General features: G+C 39.5%; 1 protein-coding gene across 1 annotated transcript in view; it reads right to left on the bottom strand.

The window, feature by feature from the left end:
• The window catches only part of LINGO2 (leucine rich repeat and Ig domain containing 2), a 413,900-nt gene that overhangs the window by 253,261 nt on the left and 137,126 nt on the right, over positions 1 to 23,513 (bottom strand). Inside the window, exon 2 of the mRNA XM_038769905.1 lies at positions 15,222 to 15,380. The gene's annotated coding sequence lies outside the window, so the exon portion shown is untranslated. The remainder of the gene's footprint in view (positions 1 to 15,221; positions 15,381 to 23,513) is intronic.

Raw genomic sequence — 23,513 nt, 5'->3', positions numbered from 1 at the left:
GGAGGCAGCATGCTCTAGTGGATAGACCACAGGCCTGGGTTCTAATTCCAGCTCCGTCACTTGTCTGCTGTGTGACCTTGGCCAAGTTGCTTAATTTCTCTGTGTCTCAGTTACATCATCTGCAAAATGGGGATTAAGACTGTGAGCCCCATGTGGGGCAGGGATTGTGTCCAAACTGATTTGGTTCTATCTATTCCAGCATTTGGAACAGTGCTTGACACATAGTGAGTGCTTAACAAATACCATCATCATCATGTTACAGACCGATTTAGCTAATTTCATATACTGGTGAGTTTCATGCAAAGATTTAGAATGAAAGGTGTAGAAGGCAAAAGCAATCTCTTCTTTTGAGGAGAGTCACTTAAGGTACCTGATAGCAGGGACACTGATTACTCCCTTGTCTTGGTGAAAAATTAAATTCATTGAAGCATTATGATTTATTATGATTACCAAGTACTGTCTGCTCAATCTTGAATAGCCTACATTCAATGCCATACCATTAATTTTCTGGCCAGCTTCTTATTTGCAGCTGATACAATAAATATGAACTATATTTCAATTAAAAAAAAAATCAGTTATCCAGAATACCCATATTTTGAGGCAGGCTTTGGCTCATGCATTCTAGATAATTGAGTTTTTGATTGTATATTCATATGGAAACCAGAACATTTTTTTATGTTTTCAACAGTCTAATTCTTTTTTTGGAATTGCAATTGTTGAACCCCAATATGCCCTGAAGCACTACTGCAAAATCAACATCCAGAATACAGTGAAAGATCTGGAATTGTTATCAGTCTTATCCTTAGACCTTCTCTCTAATCTAGGCATAGAGCTCCATATCAAGGAAGTGATTAAAAGTCAATGAGAGCACCAGACAAATAGGAGATAGGCAGATACACTCATGGGTTGGATGTCTGAGTGTAATTAGACTCTGTTACTTAGAAGGTACTTAATACGATTACCTGCTGATTAATTAGAGAACATGGCTTCAAACAGTCAAGTTCCTTCCAAGCTACAAATCTATTAGTAAATACATTACATTGATTGGGATAAGTTATGGGATAATACTCATGATGGTGAGGGCACCATAACTCAATTGCAGAGAAGGCACAGTGAATTATGTGCAGGCTTTAATATACTTGATCTAAAAGTATAATTCACCATTCCTTTCTGGATAGTTTTTTACGGCTCTTCAAATTGTGCATTTCAGGAGGTTTGAATTTGATTAAACATTCTATTTGATTAAAGATCAGAGTTGAAAACCTTTCACTTTGTAGACACATATCTATCCACCCAACTAGAATGCTATAGTAATACCTTCCCAATCTGCTGTAAGATCAAGGCAGAAGGCATGAAAGACGCCTTTTTATTTGCTTTCTTCTAAAGGGCTTTGTTTTAAACATTATAATGGTGTCATTATTGCTTACACACATAAGCCAAGTCTATATAGAGTAAATCTAGCCTGAGTTTGAAAGTAATTATCATAATCTACATCATAACAACCATCACAGAAGAATCGTTAGAAAGGTTACAGATTATGGCAGAAGACAGGACGTTCTGGAGAAAATATACCCATGGGGTCGCTCTGAATCGGAAATGACTCAACAGCACTTGATGATAATAATATGTTTCCCAGTGACCCAAACAAAATCAGTCATTATGCTCACTAACCAAAGGAGGATTTCCTAATACAGTATTACATAGTTGATAGATATATGCCTTGCCATTGGAAATGGCCCAAAGGCTCTTATTATCCTCAATAGGATCCAAGGCTGGGTTTGGTGGGGGGAGGTCTCTTCTCACCCTCACCAGGAGCCAGAGCCAGTCAGGGAGTTTACATATTACCAGTGGCTCCAAGGCTTGCTTAGGACTTTTTGCATGCCCATTATTATTATCAAATATTGTCCAGTCATTTCTGATTCATAACTTTATGGACATATTTTCTCCAGAACATCCTATCTTCTGCCATAATCCATAACCTTGATAATTGTTCTTCCGTTATTGTTGTTATGGTTTCTATTCATCTAGCTGCTGGTCTGCATTTCCCCTGTTTTCCCTTAACTTTTCCTAGTATTAGTGTCTTCTCCAGAGAATTAGTCCTCTTGATGATGTGTCCAAAATATGCTAATCTAAGTCGAGTCATTGACCTTCCAAAGACCCCTCATTAGGGACACATGACTGACTGAGCCCCAGACTGAGCCCCTTCCTTCCTCTCCCCCTCGTCCCCCTCTCCATCCCCCCCCATCTTACCTCCTTCCCTTCCCCACAGCACCTGTATATATGTATATATTTTTGTACATATTTATTACTCTATTTATTTATTTATTTTACTTGTACATATCTATTCTATTTATTTTATTTTGTTAGTATGTTTGGTTTTGTTCTCTGTCTCCCCCTTTTAGACTGTGAGCCCACTGTTGGGTAGGGACTGTCTCTATATGTTGCCAATTTGTACTTCCCAAGCGCTTAGTACAGTGCTCTGCACATAGTAAGCGCTCAATACGATTGATTGATTGATTGACCAGATAAATCCACTCTCCTCAAGGCCCCACCCCAGGTTTTGTCTCACACTAAGCTTCATAATAATAATAACAACTGTAGTATTTGTTAAGCACTTACTGTGTGCCGAGCACTGTACTATGCACTGGGGTAGATACGAGACAATCAGGTCCCACATGGGGCTTACAGTATCACTAAGAGGTAGATCAGGTTTTGAATCCCCATTTTGCAGATGAGCAAACTGAGGCAGAGAGAAATGAATTGAGTTGCCCAAAATCACACAGCAGGTACATGGCGGAGCTGGGAATCGGACTCAAGTCCTCTGGCTCCCAGGCCCGTGCTCTTTCCAGTAGGCCACACTACTTCTCGATTTATAGCTGTCAACTTAAATACTGACACCTATAAACTATAGAGGAAAACAATTTTTCTTATTGGTCCATTGTTGAAGCAAAACCCCAGGAAGTGTGAAGGCATAATAATGCTTCTTAATCAATCATATTTATTGAGCAGATACTGTTTGTGCAGACCACTGTACTAAGTTACCACTTCATTGATCTATAAATATTTTCATTTCACTTCAGTTTAGTTGAAAGTTCATTTGGTTTTGGTTGTGGGAAAAGATAAAAAACTCTTTATTTGTCCTGGGTAGCTCATCTCAAAAGAACAACAATTATAGAGCAGCAGCATGGCTTAGAGAAACAACATGACCTAGTGGAAAGAGCATGAGTATGGGAAATCAGAGGACCTGGGTTCTAATCCTGACTCTACCACTTGTCTGTTGAGTGACCTTCTTTGTGCCTCAGTTTTCTCATATGTTAAAAATAGGGATTCAAAACCTTTTCTTCCACCCTCTTAGACTGTGAGTCCTTATGGGACAGGAACTGTGCCCAGTCTGGTTATATTGTATCTACTTAGTAAAGCACTTAGCACTTGCAGCATATAGTAAAGTGCTTGGCACCATAGTAAGCTGGTAATAATAATAATAATGATGGCATTTATTAAGCGCTTACTATGTGCAAAGCACTGTTCTAAGCGCTGGGGAGGTTACAAGGTGATCAGGTTGTCCCACAGGGGGCTCACAGTCTTAATTCCCATTTTACAGATGAGGGAACTGAGGCCCAGAGAAGTGAAGTGACTTGCCCAAAGTCACACAGCTGACAATCGTCAGAGCCTGGATTTGAACCCATAACCTCTGACTCCAAAGCTCGGGCTCTTTCCACTGAGCCACGATGCTTTTCATGCCGTGATTGTATGTTTTTATTATTATTATTATTATTATTGTTATTATTATTATTATATTACATGCTTAATAGGTGCCACATACTGTGTTAAGTGCTGAGCTAGATATGCGATAATTAGATCTGACACAATCCCTGTCCCCCAAAGGACTCACAGTCTAAGAGTTTGGAAGAGTAATGTGTCTGATCCCATTGTACAGTTGAGGAAACTGAGGGAAAGAGAAGTGCCTTGCCACCATGCCTCCAACTTGTATCTTTTCATTTGCATGTTCTGTATTTTCCCTAAATAGACTATATTCCAGTTTAGAGTTTAAAATTATGGAATTGGGGCCAAGATCATTGAAGTCCTTTATTGTTCTGCTATTAATTTTATGAAAGTTCTTGGTCAAAATCTGATTGGGTTCACTTCTGTTATTCTCCCATATGATAGACATGTACACTTAAGTACATGTAGTTGTTGGATAGAAGGTCAAAGTAGAATTTGAAAGTGATTACTGAATCATCACTTTTTGTAGTTTTGCAAGGTTGAATTTATACACTCTTCAAAGTAAACTTGAGCTCAGTGTGTTTTGAAAATGCTTAGAACAGCTCTTTATAGACTCACATTATTTTTAGTGTATGACTAATAAAGGTTACTATTGTTTTTCCTGAAATTCAACTATTAAAGATACAACATTTGAAGTCATTTTGGCAAAAATCACAGTTTTGGTCACCTACAAATTCTATCTGTCATTAGTTCTACAGATAGATTTATGAAAAATCAATAGCTGATTTTTTCCATCATTTCTTAGTCTCATATTGAGGATGCTGCTGATGGATTTCCATAGCATCAAGATGAAAAAGTTTGGTAAAATTACCATTATTTGCAGTTAGAGTTTTAATTGAAATTCAAATGTGCCCACAAATTGATTTCTTTCAGATAGTGTGTGTACAGGCCTGTGCTAATTTGCAAAGTAATATTACTGACCAGTTTTTCTATGAAGCACTAGTTTTAAGCAGGTGGAAAAGTGGAAAAGTAAATGAAATCCTGTTACCCAGTAAAAAAATCTTCTTGACGTCTACATTTACAATTTATTTCCCTCTCCAATCCCCACAGTTAACACTGTGTTTGTTGACAGCTACGGGGCACCAAGAATGACATCAAAGGACATGTTTGAGGGCTGTGCCAAAGTCTGTCCTTCAAGTTCAGGTTAAATATATAATCTATTTCATGTGGGAAACTGTGGTAAGTCACAGTTATCAGGAAACAATATCTTGTGGGAAGCGTCAGATTTAATAGAAAATTGTTTTCCTCATCTAGTGGCAGTAAGTAGTTAGGCTAAAATAGACACTCTCAAATATAACAATCAAATTTAACTAGTGTCCAAAGATCTCAGTAGGTTAGTTGAAATATACACAAAAATAAGATAGCAATATTCAGAGACAGCCTGACATAGGCCATTTTACTCTGGCTTAAAGTTAGTGAAGATTACCTATCTCTTGCTAAACGTGGGTACGCACACACAGACAAAAACATACCGGCATGGAATTTTAAATATCAATGTCTGGAATTTAGAAATAACTTTTCTAACCAATGGGGTTCAGAAATGGTCTTAGGCAGGCAGTAATTGACTGGGAGAGCTAGGGCACGGGAGAGGTGGAGAGATGTTACACAAACATCCTTTCATGGCCAACATAAGCACTTCCCACGTCACTTCCACTTGCTGCAGCCCTGCCTCCACCAAAATGGCCATAGATTGGGGTGGGGTCACCGATGAACTCACCATAGTCCATATGTTATTTCCTGAGGGGTGGGGAAGTTTGTAAAGCCTTTTCTCTGTTAATCACTGGACACAGAGAAACCTCAGCTACAGACATAGCATCATCATCCTCAGCTACAGCATTTCTTGAGAACACATATCACTTCGGTTTTCCTTAGGTTGATTGTCAGCTGGTAAAACCTAGCTGCTTCTATATATTGTTTTACAATCCTTGCATGTCATCCTGGGTGTGTGTCCTAGAAGGTAGTTATCCAAGATAGCAATTCTTGAATGACTGTCTCTAGAACTTTGGATGAGGCTCAAATCTGTTCAGTTAGAAGAATTTACCAGATCTGTGGAGGCTTTATTCTAACACTCAGGCATTCAGGTCTCTAAGTGCATTTTCTGGCAAGGCTGCCTAGCTCCTTGTCGGCAGGGAATGTGTATTGAAGCACTCAAATACAGTTGATTGTTGATTGATTGATGAGGTTAGCTGTATAACATCAAGCCAGAACTAAAGTTAATTATCTTGTATTTAGAACAATAAAACACTTTAGAACAAAGAAGCAGTGTGCCTACAGCACAGGTTTAGGAGCTAGAAGGACCTGGGTTCTAATCCCAGCTCCACCACTTGTCTGCTGTGTGACCTTGGGCAAATCATTTAACTTCTCTGTGTCTGTTATCTCATCTGGAAAATGGGGATTAAGACCGTTAGCCCCATGAGGGACAGGGATTGTGTCCAACCTGATTACTTTGTATGGTCCCCTAGCACTTAGAACAGTGCCTGGCCCGTAGTAAGCGCTTAACTAATACCATTAAAAAGTAGATTGGGATTAGAAACCATAGCCTAGATCTGTTTGGTAGCTCTGTGGCAGCTTCAGAGGTATACTACATGTTTGTGGCTTGCTAATCTATGACTCCCTCACAATTGAAAGGCTTCCATGAAACCTTGGTTGTTCTGATTCCTCCAATTAAAACATTGGTTTATGATAATCCCCTGCTACCCCCTTCTCTGATTGTTTCCCCTAGGTAGGACCTGACTGGTGGGCAAATCTCTCTGTTCACCAGGACTAGGTCACATCTGAACCAGATTTTGACTTCATTAGGGTGGTCTTGCCTCTTATGGCACCAGAGATACTGTTTCCCAGGTCTCCTACCATATTCATGCTATTTCCATAGCAAAAGCATAAACTCTGGAAAAAAAGGATATCAGAAACTGTGGGAGGTTGGGAGGCAGTCTCACTGGGATATATGCTCAATATAGACCATTGATTAATTGATTGATTGCTGGAGTTTGGGGTGGAAGTGGGAGGGGCGTTCTCCCTTTCCTTATGAGCCTGGTGTAGTTTCAGTAACTTTTGAAGCCTAATAATCTACTGCAAACAACTGGGAGGAAAAGCAGAAAATATTCTTCAACCAAGAAGAACTTTCCTGGCAGATTTTCTCTTGCTAGTATACAAATCCTTGTGAAAAAGGCAGGACTCTTCCTGTTTCCTTCCCCCACCCCGCCCTCTCTTCGCTAGGACTGCCAAAATTGAGGTTTAGTTGACTTGAGAAAAGAAGTAATCACTTTGTAAAGCTTCTTCTAAAATGCTCAATGAAGATCCCTGTTCTTAAAGTGGGGTTAGCCTCACGGCACTAGCCCCAGGAATCATTGCTGAAGCACAGTTTCCAGACAGGTTAATGGACAAAGTTGGACTGTAATCAATATTATAAATTGGAAATAATAACAGAAAAATGCAAAAGCAGATGTTTGCAAGATGATTTTTAAAGCCACTGTGCTTTAAAGCTGCAAGTGCTAAACTTGACTGTCAGATTACCAGAAACCCATCAGCATTTGCTTGACTGCATGGCTGCTTGAAGGCTTTCCTTGGTAGAGTTACTGAAAAAGAATTCAGATTAAAATAACTCCGAATTAGCTCAGCCTATTTTCCTTTTAACCACATATATAGCTTGAGCCGAAAGAAATAAATTGCCACATAAAATTCTTTTGTTGTGTTCCCAGCCAGGAGCTGATATGAGATATATACACAGGTAACACAGGAAGCCAAAAACTGACTTTCCTCTCCAAATTCTTCATGAGAACTCAGCCCTTTCCCTAGGGGGTTAAGGGAATGGGGCTTTCCCTCTATTTGCAGAGGAGCCAACCTCCTCCCAGAATATCGAGATAGCTTCTGAGAAGTGTGGGTTGGATGTCTGCTTCCTTTCTTGCACTTATCCTACCTTGTCTTTTATGGCTGTGTTCTTGTTTTCTAACAGCCATTCAAACCTGAGGGCATGGCAAAGAGACACCACTGAGACTGGCTTGATTATATTTTACAATACACTATACAGCTCTATTGCATTGTACTGTCCCAGGCACTTAGTTTAATTCTGCACTCAGTAAGTGCTCAGTAAATGCCACTGATTGATTTGATTTAATGACTCAGATTTAAAAACTGTAGCAAAGTAGGAAATTCATCAACACCTTGCAGCTCTCATTATGGGCAGGGAATATGTCTGCTAATTCTGTTATATTGCACCCTCCTAAGTGCTTAGTACAGTGCTCTGTACATAGCACTCAGTAGATACCATTGATTGATTTACAATGAAATGGAGATCTACAAAACCATGCAATGGAACATATAAGTCATGCTAAGAAACTCATCTGATTAGTAAAGGGATGACTAAGTTCCTAAGAACATTTATATGGTGAGTTATCTATATGGTGAGTAATCTATTAGATTACTTTTTAAAAATCACAGATTTTGTTCAGTAGACCTTGATTTTGTTTGATGATGTTCAGATCCATCACTTAAAAGACATCAGTAGTCATTTTAAAACCATGTTTCTGATTGTGCAGACCTGTGTTTGGGGATCTTTATGGAAGTAGCCAATTTTTCTTTTGAAAGAGTGTGATACCCAAGCAGACAGTTTAATTTAGCTTGCACTGCAAAAAAGAATACCATCTCAACTAGGTCAGTATCACCAGGCTGCATCACTGTAATCACGCCACATCCCTAGTTCTTCCTGACTCAGAAGCAAATTGTTTGAGGGCATATTTTTAGACTGAAGATATATCACAAAACTCATGACTCTCCTCCAGGGTGACAATAACTTGAGAAAGAAGAAAAGGATACCCTGGGGTTGATGAGGCAATACTACAGGGCAGAGGCATTATTAATAAAAATGGGGTATGGTTTAATCAGTCAATCACTAAATCATATTTATTGAGCACTTGCTGTGTGCACAGCACTCTAGTAAGCGCTTGGGAGAGCACAATAAAACAGTTTGTAGACATGTTCCCTGCCTATAAGAAGCTTACAGTCTTGGGGAGAAAACAGACATTAAAATAAATTATGGATATATGCAAGTATGATGCAGAAGAGGGAAGGAGTAGGAGTAATGGGGCTTAGTCAGGAAAAGGAGAAGATGTGACTTTAATAAGGCTTTATATCTTTCGCATATAAAGGGAGAGCTAGTGTCAGGCCAGAGGCAGGATGCAGGTGAGAGATATATGAGATCAAGGTACAGTGAGTAGGTTGGCCTTAGATGAGCAAAGTGAGCCTGCTGGGGTGTAGTTGGAAATCAGTGAGGTAAGATGGGTGGGGTTTCAGAGCAATTCAGGAGAATTTAACCAGTCCAGTACAATAAAGGCGCTAGGGAGCGTGAGGAAGACCAATGGGGCCTTATCTTCCGACTAATTTTTGTACTTGGCTTGCATTTTAAATTTAATAAATGTTATTTGATGATGCTGATTGCATGAGACGCTACTTCAGTTCTCTAGAAAATAAACCCCTAATTCAAGCTCCTAATTCTGAGGGAGCTGAAACTGTTTATTTCATCTTCCATGTTGCCTGTTGTATGACCCAGCCTCTTGAAGTCAGAACAATGTAGTACTCAGTCTTTTGTCAGTTCTGATTAGGCCCAAATGACCTTTCTGAGGATAAATATTACCATCTTGTGACTCCAGGTAATTTTTAATAATGACATCTTCCGGAGAAGTAAATGGAATCACAGTGCCAAAAAGTATTTACTTGCCCTGGATAATTATGATATGGGTCCTGTCAAGCAATGGATTATAATTCTAATTCTTATCATCCTCAGTTTCCCTTTTCCCATTATTTTCAACCATCTTAAACATTTCCTTGGTCTCCTGAAAATTCATTTATTGCACTTGATGCTGTATACACGTTTCCTATTTTCAGCATAGTTGCTTAATTAGTTTTAGGGAAACAGTATGTGTCATTTAAGAAATGTTCTCTTTCCACTCATAAAACATCACCTGCTATGAAATGTAGTGATTGATGAGCTGATAAAATGATGAAGAGAAGGATAACGCCAAAGAGATAAAAGTCTCTAAGGGGAAATGAAGTGGTGGAGCAGCTGCCCCCTTTTTAATTGAAGCATAAATTTCACAGGATGTATATGAGATATCATTCAAGCAAATACGTATTTGGGGAGTTTTTTAAAGATGCAAGGAAAGTAGCTTGAGTTTTTATGGTTCATTGTGCAAAGATGTATTTAGGCAATTTCTGAAAAGTTACAGTTTAGGCATCTTCATTAGCTATCATGCAAATACAAAAACAGATGTAAATGGAAATGAATATTAGAATTCTCACAATTAAAATTATTTAGTTAACTGTCGTATGTGGTGCTTCTATTCAATGCTAAGGACCCTTTTAGAAGTCTTCAAAAAATCTACAGATGGCAAAAGGGGAATCCCATAAAGCAGGGAACATACGACAAAAAAGTTGATCTTTTGGGACAAACCTCGCCACTTAGAAATGGCATGTCATGGACCGAAGATTGTACTGTGAATATTATGACCGATGATTAGAAACACTTGGAAAATTTGACCTGAACTATTCAGGTCTCCCATGTTAACAGAGATTTCTGTGCAACAATATTTTACAGTGCAGTACATCTGCTCTTTAAAATAAGCAGATTTTTACTTTTAACAGTGCTCTAAAGAAGAAAAATTGTTTCTAAGTTAATAATAGGGCAAATTATTAATAAGAATGTTATAAACTTCCTGAAAAGCAGCACAGGTGGGTCCTGATACAACCTTAACTTTACCGAGACCTAGAAGTAGATCCTAGAAACATTAATCACTGCTAGCTATTTAAAAGAAAGAAAACAATAACTATAAAATCCATAAACACCGCAAAATATTAAGGTGCATGCTATCCTTACATTGTTCACTTTAGACGGTGATAGTGTAATAAAGTATATGAAAGTATCAGTATAATCATTTGTTAAAATAGTAGAGGAAAATCAGATATTTTTATAAGCATGTTAGAAAAATCAGCATGTTTTCTTGGTATATCGTAAACAACAACATCTCTCTGAAAAACCAACAGGGCTCTAATGATTCCTTTAATCTTTTTCTAAAGAACACCTGATGAACACTTCCTGGGGAGGCCTTATCCCTTTCAGAAATACAGTGTCTATGAGTCGCATTAATGTAAAAATTCCTAGCACCACATGGGTTCTGTGACGGACTGAGGCATTGCGCTATGACACGTTAATTAGGCGAAATTCTTCAAGATGATCTGATAAACAGCAGTTTATATTGGCTCCTGATGGATTTTCTTCATAGTTTAAATCACAAAGTCACCCGATCTGGGGAAGAGGGAGGCGGGACTTTCTGTGAAACTGGCTGGCCTCTCCAGACAGTGAATTCCAGGTGAGGTGGGTGGAGGAAGGGTGGGCAGGGAAGAGAATTTCAGAATACTTAAATTATGCTCTGCTGCCATTTTCAATTATTTAGGAATCGATTAATAGGAAACCACCCTCCTTTTGCTTATGTCTCTCATATCTCTCCCCGGTTCCTTCCTCCAGATCTGACCCGCATTGCAAGGGGAGAGGGGACAGAGCTCACGGTTTCCTCCACAGGGGATGTGCATGTGGTTTCCTCTGCTGGGGATGGGTTTCGATTGTGGGGCAGGGAGCAGATTGGGGCAGGTGTCCAACTCACACACGACTATGAGACCTGTTCGCTGGGGCCCTCCTCTAGAGCTGACCCCCACCATAGAGTGTGGCCTCCCATGTTCACCCCCTCTCCCGAGCTGATTGAAAGTTCCTTGGGAGAGCAAGCCCAGGGTCTTGACCCTCAATAAGGGAGGAACGACTTCATCCTCTCCTGAGATAAACAGGGGTCTTGACCCATGATAAAGAGGAACCACTTTGTAATAACCACTTTGCCCCATCCTGAGATAAACAGGCCAGGTGCCTTGGTAAGGCAGGAATCTGGGCAGGATGTATGGGTTGGAAGGGTAAATGTGCCCCCTCTAGACTGTAAGCTCATTGCGGCAGGGAATGTATCTGTTTATTGTTATATTGTACTCTCCCAAGTGCTTAGTACAGTGCTGTGCACACAGAAAGTGCTCAATAAATACAAATGACTGACATGTGAAAATATGTGTTCTCCCCCCTTTTTGATCTTCTCATGGACAGAAAGGCCGACCAATCAGACAACTAAGCGCCCTAAGGCTGTAATGACAGAGCTCAGCCCTCTCACAATTGGTGACGTGCATAAAAAGGCCAGGTTAGAAAAAATAATAATAACAATAATAATAATAATGGTATTTGTTAAGCACTTATGTGCCAAGCACTGTTCTAAGCGCTGGACAGCTTGGTGTAGTTTGTGCCCAGTGCCCAGCTGGTCTGAACCCGCACATCTGCCCAGCATGATGGGGATGCTCACACCGTGACTCTCAGGGGCAATGAATGTGTGTCCACTGGAGTCAAACTTACCTGTAGGCATGCAAGCAATTATGCTAATAAAACTAAGTTTAATAACGATTAGAATATCTGGTCTTGAATCAAGCCTTTGGTAATGAGTCGGTTGTCTTTGCATGGTTTTATTAGCCCTCTTTCCTCCTCTAATTCAAATGAACATCACCGGGAGATATACTCTCTCCTACTGGGTAGAGTGGAGAGAACCAGGATGCGTGAGCCCCAAGCCTTTCCTTTAGAGTCAACCATGGTGGGATGAGTGCTAGCCTGGTGTCAAATCGGGTCATATGACTGGTAGAGGTCAATCTCAGGACAGGCAGCACTATGCTGGGTCAAAGTTCAACCCCTTATACTAGGTATTGCAGCTGACAGATGGCCCAGACCACATTCATGATCCAAACAAATGCCTCTTATGCATCCAGTGGCTGCCTGTCAACCTACGAATCCAGCAAAAACTCCTCACTCTCAGCTTCAAGGCTGTCCATCACCTCGCCCCCTCCTACCTCACCTCCCTTCTCTCCTTCTACAGCCCAGCCTGCACCCTCTGCTCCTTTGCCACTAACCTCCTCAATGTACCTCGTTCTCGCCTGTCCCATCATCAACCCCCTGCCCACGTCTTTCCCCTGGCCTGGAATGCCCTCCCTCCACACATCCGCCAAACTAGCTCTCTTCCTCCCTTCAAAGCCCTACTGAGAGCTCACCTCCTCCAGGAGGCCTTCCCAGACTAATCCCCCTTTTTTCTCTCCTCCTCCCCATTCCCCCCACCCTACCTCCTTCCCCTCCCCACAGCACCTGTATATATATATATATATATATATATATACACACACACAGCTTTATTACTCTATTTATTTTACTTGTACATATTTACTATATTTGTTAATGATGTGCATATAGCTTTAATTCTATTTGTTCTGACGATTTTGACACCTGCCTACATAATTTGTTGTCTGTCTCCCCCTTCTAGACTGTGAGCCCATTGTTGGGTAGGGACCGTCTCTATATGTTGCTGACTTGTACTTCCCAAGCACTTAGTACAGTGCTCTGCACACAGTAAGCACTCAATAAATACAATTGAATTGAATTGAAATCCTCAACATGCTCATGTTGCTTTATGAAAAGTCATCTGATAAGTGTATTTAGTTTAGTATTATAATCCACTTTTTTCTTCCTTTTTCAGCCTTTATATGATTTTACTTTTGTGAAACTTTTAAAACAAAAGTAGTCATAAACAATTCACCTTGAATGGACAATAATAATAATAATAGTATTTGTTAAGCGCTTACTAGGTGCCAAGCACTGTTCTAAGCACTGGGATAGATACAAGGTTATCAGGTTGTCCCACGTGGGGCTCACAGTCTTAATCCCCATTTTACAGATGAGTGAACTGAGGCACAGAGAGGTCAAGAGACTTGCCCAAAGTCACACAGCTGACAAGTGGCAGAGCTGAGATTAGAACTCACGACCTTTGACTCCCAAGTCGGTGCTCTTTCCACTAAGCCATGCTACATGAGTATAGGATAGGTTTACTATAATGCCTTTAGCTGTAATTGTTGTTCAGTACTATTGGTAGTCTCGTATTCAGCAAAAAAAGTATAGTAATCTATTAATACTCTTTAAAGAAGTATTCAAAATGGACTGAATTTAGTTTTATAAAATCAATAGTATTTTCTCTGCCAGGCTGTTTCAATGGACAGAACACATATAAGAACCTAAAGATATGATTACTAGTTTTTGCTCTGTTACTGGCCTTCAGTGTGACCTTTGGCAAGTGACTTGACCTCTCTGTACCTCAGTTTACTCATTAGTGAAATGGGAATAATATTACCTGCTCCTCCCCATGTTGTTAGGAGAAAGTTTAATTGATTTGAACATGTTTCATAAAAAGTAAAAAATATTAAACCACTGAACAAACATACTTTTTTAAACTAGTATTTGCCAGGCACTGTAAAAAGTGCTGGGTAGACACCAGCTAATCAGGATGGACACAGATCATGGCCCACATGGGGCTCACAGTCTTAAACCCCATTTTACAGATGAGGTAACTGGGGCCGAGACAAGTTAAGCAACTTGCCCAAGGTCTCACAACAGACATCTGGTGGAGTCAGGATTAGAACTCAGGTCACCTGACTCGTAGGCCCGTACTCTTACCACTAGGCACAGTGCATTTACTTTGGCTCAGGTCAACATGCATGGGATCCTCTGATCTGTGGATGACAGTCCCTCGTGCCACTAAGACTTTAAGAATTGTTTTTGCAGTGTTGAATTTATATTAATTCGTCATCATGACCTAACTACAGTTTTTCTTAGGGAGGCGTGAAGCTATATCAAGATTGAAGGAGACAAAATAGTTCCTACTTCTTTTTTCTTTTTTGAGTAACACACTTGCCAGTCACCCATTCGAATTGTATAAAGGAATAATTTGGAGAAAGATCATCTGATGTGTACAAAATAGAGGGTGTTTTCCAGAACTGAGATAGTTTCCAGAAGGAAAAATGAAATGAAACAACTAAGTGTTGTATTACATGGCTTTAGGTATATAATCATTATAAATTATTGTTCATACAATACCGTGGCATCACCATACTAAATCAAAGTACTCTAGTTATCAAAATATATTACAGATACAAATTTTAAAGCCAAAATAGCAATTTAGCCAGTATATCACTCTTCAGAGCAGTTACGAAGCCATATTTCAGAACTCAAATTTATACATATAATGACACGTATTGGCAAATATTTAAGAGGGGCAATTATAATCTATTGCCCTCCTCACTAAAGAAAAGCAATTGTTGATACTGTTACAGTTTAAGCCAAGTGTTTAAATAGCAGCATTTTCATTTAATAATACTATATAAGACTGCATTGATTATGTATTTTAAAATCAATACTTTTTCTCATCTTGGGAATGAAAAGATTCATTCATAACTACAGGCACTTTGCTGAAACCCGGGAATGTCTGTTCCTCAGCAAACAGCTAGGTGGAATTTGATTTAAAAAATAGAATTGTTCATGGGAGGCTTACCTGCTGTACCCTTTTTAAAAGTTCCCACTTTGCTGTATAGGATACGAAGTTGTTTGCCACTGGGTGAAATCAAAACAGAGTAGTTGATCATGATAATTCCAGTGAGTCATGGACAGCAGTATCTCTCATAGCACCATACTTGAACTGCTTGAAATGAACCTGCAACAAACAAGATATTCTTTCATTTTAATTGAAAAATAGTCAATCATGTCCTAGGGCATTTCAGCTTAATAAGTGCACCATAAAGGACCGGGTACGAGGCTATAAATGTCTCTCAAGGTGCTGATTAACATCAAGGCTGGAAGACTACAGTTTATGCTCCTCAGAAGGTGTTTTTGCTGAGTGCATGCTGCACCTCCTTGAAGTTTATTGATCTATTTATAATCGTCAGGATTCATAGAATTAATCATATTATAAGCACCCACAGATGCTACAAGTCCATCTTAGTTGTGCTTTTGTATTTAAAGGTTTATTGCATATTCTGGGATACTTTTAAGACCAAAGAAACACAATAGTGCAAAGGTCAAAAGCAGGCAGAAAGAAGGGGGCATCTATAATGTGTTATCTCATTTTCACCCAAGTGAACATTTAAGTCTGCAACAATGTAGTCCTTCCACTGATTATTTATTTGGCACCTTGCTTTTGATATACTTGAAAAATCTTTTGTTACCTAGTTTGGCATCTTTTACAAGGTGCACTTCAAATTCCTTTTTGGTCACCTCATTTCCTTTTTGCACCTAACCTGTCACTCTTTGTGGACTTTCCAGTTCCTCTCCCTTGAGCTTTCCAGTTTTGAAGTGTTGGGTTTTTTCCCCTGATAATGACCTACTTTACTCTGCTAGTTAGCCATGCAGGTTTTTTGTTTGGAAAAACTGTTTTTGTTTTGTTCTGTGGCATACATTTTACCTAGGCCTATAAGATGCTGTTTTTAATTGATGTCCAGAATGGTAGTAAGTCCTTATTTTTCTAGTTACTTCTTCCAGTTTCTTCCTAAAGTTGATATTCTGTCAATTTTTTGGTACATGAGGCAGGGCTACCCTGCATTAGTAATCAAATATACTTCCTTCACTGGTCTAGTAGAAAGTGCATGGTTTTGAGACAGGAGCCATGGGTTCTAGTCAGCTTCATCAGCTGTTAAATAGGGATAACAATACCTCCCCTTCCCTACCTCAGGGGAATTTTGTGATGATAAAATGAGATGACGTGAAAGCACTCTGCAAAAATAAAGGCATTATACAGAAAAGGATATTGTTAAAACAAGGCATTAGTATTCACAGTTAAATCTATTACATTATATTTCCTTGCTGTTGCCAGAAAGGTAATTTATCCTAGCTAATCTGTAAGGGTAACTGAAGTATTCCATTATTAATAATAATAATATTATTATTATTATTATACAGACGTAATATGTAGAGTCAAGTTATAGAAATGCAGTGCTATCTTTTATGAACAGGGCCTCTTTATAGGAATTAACAATTTTCATAATATTAATAATAATAATGATGATGGTATTAGAAAGTGAATAAAATTTGAAGGGCTTATTTTTAAAAGTTAAGGAACAGAGCAAAAAGATGGGCCTATATTTGAATGTCAAGAAAACAAAGATCATGACAACTGGAAGTTTTAAACACATTTGTAGTGCACAGAGAGAAGATTGAAATAGTTGACAATTTTTCTCTCCTGGGATCAATAATCAATAATAAGGAAACTAGTAGCCAATAAATACACTGAAGATTAAATATAGGAAGATTTGCTATGAAGAGCCTAGAAAAAGTCATGAATCGCCACAAAAATTCAAACTGTCAACTCTATGGTGTTTCCAGTGGCAAATGTATGGATCCGAAAGCTGGACGGTGAAAAAACAGGATAGAAGGAACATTGATTCTTTTGAAATGTGGTGTTGGAGAAGTCTTTTGCAAATACCACGGACTGCCCAAAAAACAAACAAATAGATTTTGGAGCAAATTAAACTAAAGTGGTCCTTGGAGGGCTAAATGACTCGACTTAGATGAGCTATTTTGGACACATAATCGGGGGACTAATTCTCGAGAGAAGACACTAATCCTAGGAAAAGTCCAGGGAAAATGTGGAAGAGGCAGACCAGTGGCTAAATTGATAGAGACCATAACAATGATAACGGAAGAACCATTAGAAAGGTTCTGGATTATGGCAAAGGACAGGACTTTCTGGAGAAAGTATATCCATGGAGTCGCTATGAATCGGAAATGACTCGACGGCACTTAATAATAATAATAATAATAATAATAAGAGCCAAAGGCCTGAGAAAACCAGAAAGAATCATAGAGGCTGACATAAGAGTAGGTCCCTGACCCAAATAGCATAGTACATTTCCCTAAAATCAAAAGAATATGAGAAAGAGTGGAAGAATCAAAAAAGGTCATAAAACATGAAGGTCTGTGGATACGTTTTGTTATGTATGGAGACGTTTGAAGACTTTCTGGACAGACGTAATATGTAGAGTCAAGTTATAGAAATGCAGTGCTATCTTTTATGAACAGGGCCTCTTTATAGGAATTAACAATTTTCATTAATTATCAATAAGAAGCAGCGTGGCTCAGTGGAAAGAGCACGGGCTTTGGAGTCAGAGGTCAGGGGTTCAAATCCCGGCTCCACCAGTTGTCAGCTGTGTGACTTTGGGCAAGTCACTTAACTTCCCTGTGCCTCAGTTACCTCAACTGTAAAATGGGGATTAAGACTGTGAGCCCCCCGTGGGACAACCTGATCACCTTGTAACCTCCCCAGCGCTTAGAACAGTGCTTTGCACACAGTAAGCGCTTAATAAATGCCATTATTATTATTATTATGTATAATAGCTATCAAAAATATTGAGCCAAATAGCACCCACAACCTCAATTTAGGTTAAAAGATAATTACCTCATGCATCTTGTATCAAACTGTGCCTGAAATGATTCTTTTGTATGTGTCCCAGTGCCTTAGTACAGTGCTTTTGCATACAGTTGCTGGAGAAGCAGCGTGGCTCAGTGGAAAGAGCACAGGCTTTGGAGTCAGAGGTCATGGGTTCAAATCCCGGCTCCACCACCTGTCAGCTGTGTGACTTTGGGCAAGTCACTTAACTTCTCCGTGCCTCAGTTACCTCATCTGTAAAATGGGGATTAAGACTGTGAGCCCTCCGTGGGACAACCTGATCAAGTTGTAACCTCCCCAGCGCTTAGAACAGTGCTTTGCACATAGTAAGCGCTTGAGAAATGTTATTATTATTATTATTATTACAATTAATACTTTAAAATATTTATTATTATCATTGTGATCATCTAAGTGTCCCTTAGGATATTTGAAGAGGGCCACTGCTGGCCTATCTTTGGGATAATTTTCCAGAGTATATAGGTATAAAATGAATCAGAATATTCATATAATATTTCAGCTTAGGGATTTGTGTGATATTTATTTTCTTCTGCGGGTTACAATTAGTCATATTTACACACTTCTTTCTGCCACTGTAACACCTGTGAATATTTTATTCATTATTTTATAGTATTATTGCCTGTATGTCTTTTAGTTATGAAATATTACATAAATAGTGATTAGCATTAGTAGTATCAATCAATCAATATTTATTGATCACTTACTGTATTCAGAGCACTCTACTAAGTGGCTGGGAGATTCAGTACAATAGAGTTGGTATTTGCGATCCCTGCCCACAAGAAATTTATAGTCTACAGAGGAGCTTACGGTCGACAGAGTAGTTTACAGGCTTCAGTTAACTACCGTAGTTGTTACATAATAGCAGTTGCACAATAGTAAGAATAATACCAGCTCCTGAATTTCTGGAATATAACCTTACCACACATGACAATGCAAGGAGCATGCCCCACATATCAAATATATGAAGCAATTCACCAGTGTATACATACACGTTCACACTCACACACATACAAGGTTACGAAAGAACTAGAGGAGATGTTCCCCGTCTATAAGGACGTTATATTCTAAAGGGTGAAATTTAATATAATTACAAGCGAAAGAAAGCCTCTGGACATATACCTAAGCAAATTTACAACTGTATGCAAATATCTACAAAAGTCCTAGGTTTCTATGGACGTGGGAAATGAAGAGTTGCTGGAATGCTTGCAACTGAGGATCCTTGAGTACAGGAGTAAAAACTGATTTTTAACAAGGTACAGAATGATATATCCTCCTGTACTTGCGATTAGAGCCCCTATCATTCCCCACAGTAAATGTATGTGGAGTCCTTATTAAAGAGTATATTGGCTAGGCACCCTGCAGTGACATTTCTGCAAGCAAGGCAAGATGGCAGTAGGAAATGCTGTAGTCCACATAAATGGGATGTTAATATTAAATAATGGCTCAGCAAAGTAATCAATCAATCCGTAGTATGTATTGAGCACCTGTGTCCAGAGCAGTGAACTAAGAATTTGGTAATGAACTGCTGTGCTAAGTGTTCATAATGATAATCATGAAGATTGAGGAAATAAAGAGAGCTGAAATCAGCACTTGTAGTTTGTCAAGCCACATTTTTAGCACCCCAAGTCATATGAACTATCAGCCATTTCTAGTACCTAAGTACCATCCTGCACTTATGTTTATCCAATATGTTTATTAAAGCTAACTTACTCACTGTGCCTCATCTTGTCCCTCTCACTGCAGACTTCTTGCTCATGTCCTCCTTACTGCCTGAAACTCCCTTCCCTTCAGATTTAACAGACCACAGCTCTTCCCATTTTCAAAGTCATTCTGAAATCACATCTCCTCCAGGAGATTAATTTATTTCTAGTCTCCCTATCTTCTTTCCCCCAATTCCTATATCACTACTTTCACACCACCTGAGCACTTTTGTATATATCTTATATACTCTATTATTTCCTCCTAACTGTAATTTACTTTAGTGTCTGCTTCCCTGCTTAGAGTACAAGCTCCCTGTGGGGAGTGAATATATTGCTTCTTTGTTTTGTACTTCCCAACCACTTAGTCAGTTCAATGTACTTAATGAATGTTCAATAAATGCTGTTACTTCTATTAGCACAGTATATTGAGTCACCAAATGGTGTACAATCAGGACTGCATAGTCGATCCAGACCTATTCAGTCTATATTATGCCACCAGGCTGGTTGATACAAGATAGGAACTGGAAGCTAAAGTTAATTAACCAATCATTCAACCAATTTTGTATTTACATATTGCCTACTTGCATTTTCATCATCATTATTATTATTATATTTGTTCAATCAGTTAAGCACTTTATCTGTGCCTTGCACGGTACTAAGCAGGGGGGAAGATACAACATAATCAGGTCACACCCAGTCCTTGTCCCACATGGGGTTCACAGTCTCAGAAAGAGGGAGAACAGGTTATTTAATCCCCATTTTACAGATGGAGAAAATGAGGCACAGAGAAGTTAAGTGACTTGTCCAGGTTCACACAGCAGACAGGATTAGGTACTCTGATTCCTAGGCCCATCCTCTTTCCACTAGGCCATGAAGCACTGATGAGAGTACACAAGAAACAAGAGGAATGGTCTCCATCCTCAGGGAATTTACACGCTAACTGGAAAGACAGGCTGACACAAATTATTTACAAATTGTGAGAGCAGGTGGGAGAATAAGGATACACTGTTAGCAGCATTAGTTTTAAAAGATGAAATAGATAAGTAAATAAGTCAACAACTAAGAAGCATACATAGGTCAGGAGAAGCAGTGTGGTCTAGTGGATAGAGCACGGGTCTGGGTGTCATATGGACCTAGGTTCTAATCCTGGCTCTGCCACTTGTCTGCTTGTGTGACTTTGGGCAAGTCACTTAACTTCTCTGTGCCTCAGTTATCTCAGCTGTAAATTGGGGATTAAGATTGCGAACCCCATGTGGGACAGGGACTGTGTCCAACCCTATTTGCTTGTATCCATCCCATGCATAGACCAATTCCGGGCACCTACTGAGCTCTTAACAAATGCTGCAATTATATTATTATTGTATTGTTATTTTATTATCATACATCATAAATAGCACTGATCAATGTATAGGTCTATATATACTTGTTGATAATTTGTATAAACATAATGCCAGGGGAGCTATTGGATTTGATAAGAGCTAAACTGGTGAGAATTAATTGGGGAACGTTTTGTGGACGAGATTGAATTTCAGGAGGGTTTTGCAGAAGGGGAGATGTGGATGAAAGATTTGACTTGGGAGGAGCTTGGTGGCAGGAGGAATGGTGTGAGTAAAGGCTCTGAAGCAGGCAAGTTAAAAGTGAGTTTGGGAGAATCAGAGACTGTGTGGTGGGGCTAATATCTAGGTTGGAGGATGCTGATGGGCAGTCTTGAAGTCAGTGGTAAGAAACGTCTTGACGTGGAGGGAAATTGGACGTCTGTGAGGAGTGGCAAGAGACTACATTGTAGGGCGATGATCCAGATAGAATAATCAGGATAGTAATAGTAATAATAATAAGCGCCTAGTACAGTGCTCTGCACACAGTAAGTGCTCAATAAATACGACTGAATGAATAATAATGGCATTTAGTAGATTCTTACTGTGTGCTAAGCACTGGGGTGGACACGAGGTAATCAGATTGAACAGTTTTAGTCCCACATGGGGCTCACAGTGTTCTTATTGCTATTTTACAGATGAGGAAACTGAGTCCCAGAGAGCTTGTGGTCACGCCTCAAGCCAGTGACAAGGCTGGGACTAGAACCTGGATCTCTTCACTCCCAGTTGCATGCTGGTTCTCTGTAGTTGGGAGATGATAGAGACTGAGAGAAAAATGAGAAAGCTGACACAGTAGTCTCTGAATCAGGGTAGTGGCTGTTTGGAGAGGAAGGGCAGACCCAGGATTATACTGTACTCTCCCAAGGGCACAGTATAGTGCTCTGTGCAAAGTAAATGCTCAATAAATTCCACTGATTGATTAATTGTAGTATTTGTTAAGTGCTTACTACTTGCCAAGCACTATGCTAAGTACTAGGTTAGATACAGTAATAATTATGGTATTAAGCATTTACTATGTGCCAGGCACTGTACTAAGCACTGGGGTAGATACAAGAAAATCAGGAGGAACACATTCCCCTGTCCTACAAAGGGCTCACAGTCATTATCTCCATTTTACAGATGTGAAAAGTGAGGAACAGAGAAGTTTAGTGACTTGCCCTGGGTCACTCAACAGGCAAATATCGGAGCCAGAATTAGAACTCAGGTCTCCCGACTCCCAGTTTTCTGCTGTTTTCACAAGATCGCGCTGTTCTCATCTTAACATAACTTCATTAACTAGGTCATATAAGGAGATTGGATGACAGTGAAATAACCAAACAGTTGCTATGGGGCCACCAAAAACAAGGGGGATAGAGGAAACATTCAGTGGATAAAATCAAAGTAAAGCCTCAAATAATCTGTTACCCAGAATTGGAAATCTGATGAAAACAGTAACAGGCAATGGTAATGGTAATCCAATCAATTTCATTTATTGAGCGCTTTCTGTGTGCAGAGCACTGTACTAAGCACTTGGGCAAGTACAATATAACAGTACAAGAGTTAGTAGACACGTTCCCACCCATAACAAGCTTACAGGAACCATTCCCTTCGAATGGAAGTCCTGAGAGGTTGGTGGGAGAAAGGGTCAAAAGGAAAAACAGGTTCAGATAACAACACACCAGCATGAATGGTATAGTCAGGCCTGTGATCTTCATTGGCCAAACTCCTCCATAGGTGAACTTTACTGTAGGTGGTGAGATGGTCAGATGCAGAATTGCCATATCATTCATGCAGGCATTCCTGCTGAATAGCAAAAATGAGTAAAGCATTTAGGGAGAAATGCTATAATACTAACAGATGGATTTCTGGTGACTAGAGAGGGCAGCATGTAGGGAAAGTAGGACAGCGATATACAAAGGAGGAATGTTGAAAATGTTCTTCAAGTGGGCTAAGCAGACTATTACTGACAGTTGTATTGGTATTGGTACATATTTCCAACACTGCTTCAATTTTCCAGTGTATCACTGAGATTGGCACCCAATTGCATTCTTGTTTTCAGGACAGAGCACACAGAATAGGTGTTTGATTCTACTGATAGTGAAAAGAGCCCGGGCTTGGGAGTCAGAGGTCATGGGTTCTAATCCCGGCTTTGCCGCTTGTCAGCTGTGTGACATTGGGCAAGTCACTTCACTTCCCGGTGCCTCAGGTACCTCATCTGTAAAATGGGAATGAAGATTGTGAGCCCTACGTGGGACAACCTGATTACCTTGTATCTACCCCAGCACTTAGAACAGTGTTTGGCACATAGTAAGCACTTAACAAATACCAACATTATG

The sequence above is a fragment of the Tachyglossus aculeatus genome, chromosome X4 (assembly GCF_015852505.1).
Source record: "Tachyglossus aculeatus isolate mTacAcu1 chromosome X4, mTacAcu1.pri, whole genome shotgun sequence".
Taxonomy (NCBI): domain Eukaryota; kingdom Metazoa; phylum Chordata; class Mammalia; order Monotremata; family Tachyglossidae; genus Tachyglossus; species Tachyglossus aculeatus.
The sequence above is the reverse complement of the archived record's forward strand: the minus strand, read 5'-3'. Positions and strand labels throughout refer to the sequence as shown.